The following is a 1,436-nucleotide window of genomic DNA, read 5'->3' as shown; positions in this document are numbered from 1 at the left end:
TAATTAGTGTGTGTGTGTGTGTGTGTGTGTGTGTGTGTGTGTGTGTGTGTGTGTGTTTAAAAGGGGAGAACTAGAAGAGAGACTTCTTGCTTTTCTGGATATTAATGGACCTGAAATCAGTACTTACTTAACAGAAAACTAGGGGTAACTTAGGGCCCGAACTCAGTGGACAGTTCCAAGTTCTCCAGAAGACTCTCCAATGCACATGAGCCCTAGCACACCTAGCAAATCCAGGATCTTAGAATCACCAGTGAGTGGAACACAATATCTGCTCTAACAGAACTGAGAGTGACAAGGGCCAGGAGCACTGACTCGGGAACCCTGCCTGTCCAGTGACTCGGGTTCCTTCAGGGTGGCACTGGTCTACATTGGTTTTGAAGTGACTGAACAGCCCCACGGTCCGCAGAGGAGGTACCACTTCCAGGAACTCTAACACACCCAGAATCTTAGGATCCCGGGATCCCAGGATCCCAGGATCCCAGGATCCCGGGATCACAGGATCACAGGATCCCGGGATCCCAGGATCCCAGGATCACAGGATCACAGAATCACAGAAACTGGGTCACACTAGGGTCTCATGGTCTCAGAGGAAGCTTGACTGCCAAGAACTGTGACACACCCAGAATCTCAGCATCACATGATCCCAGAATCTCAGGATCACATAGAAAGCTGGACTCTGAGAGGTTCTGACTCAACAGGGATTACAGGAAGAACAGACTCCAATCAGTTATATCAAGGGCAGGGAGCATGTGAGATAGTCAGATGGAGGGAAGTAAGCTTATGAACAGAAGCAACAGAAACCGAGGTTACTTGGAATCAGAAGAACTAAACTCTACCTCCATAGCCAAGTCTTGAATACACCATCACACCAGAAAAGCAAGATATGGATCTAAAGTCACTTCTCATGATAATGATGGAGGGCTATAAGAAGGACATAAACAACTCTCTTAAAGAAATACAGGAGACCCTTCCGGTCCCACCAGCACCGGGATAGCTAGGGCACAGGGTCGGCTGACACCTGCCAGCTACCCAGGACACCTGCCATGGGATCTTAAGACTTCTGGTGAGTGGAACACAGGGTCTGTTCCAATCCAATTGTGCGGGACCTGAGACTGCATTAGTTATGGAAGTGGAAAACTGGCCTGAGTAGTGGCACAAGCCCCTTCCGGTCTGACCAACACCTGGGTAGCTAGGGCAAAGAGTAGGCTGACACCCGCCAGCTATCCAGGACACCCGCCAGGGCATTTTAAGACTTCTGGTGAGTGGAACACAGCCCCTGCTCCAATCTCTAAACAGAGACAACTATAACAACTAACTCCAGAGATTACCAGATGGTGAAAGGTAAACATAACAATCTCACTAACAGAAACCAAGACCACTCACCATCATCAGAACCCAGCACTCCCACTTTCCCCAGTCCAGGGCACCCCAACACA

The sequence above is a fragment of the Mus caroli genome, unplaced genomic scaffold (assembly GCF_900094665.2).
Source record: "Mus caroli unplaced genomic scaffold, CAROLI_EIJ_v1.1 scaffold_18972_1, whole genome shotgun sequence".
Taxonomy (NCBI): Eukaryota; Metazoa; Chordata; class Mammalia; order Rodentia; family Muridae; genus Mus; species Mus caroli.
This window is presented reverse-complemented; position numbering follows the sequence as displayed.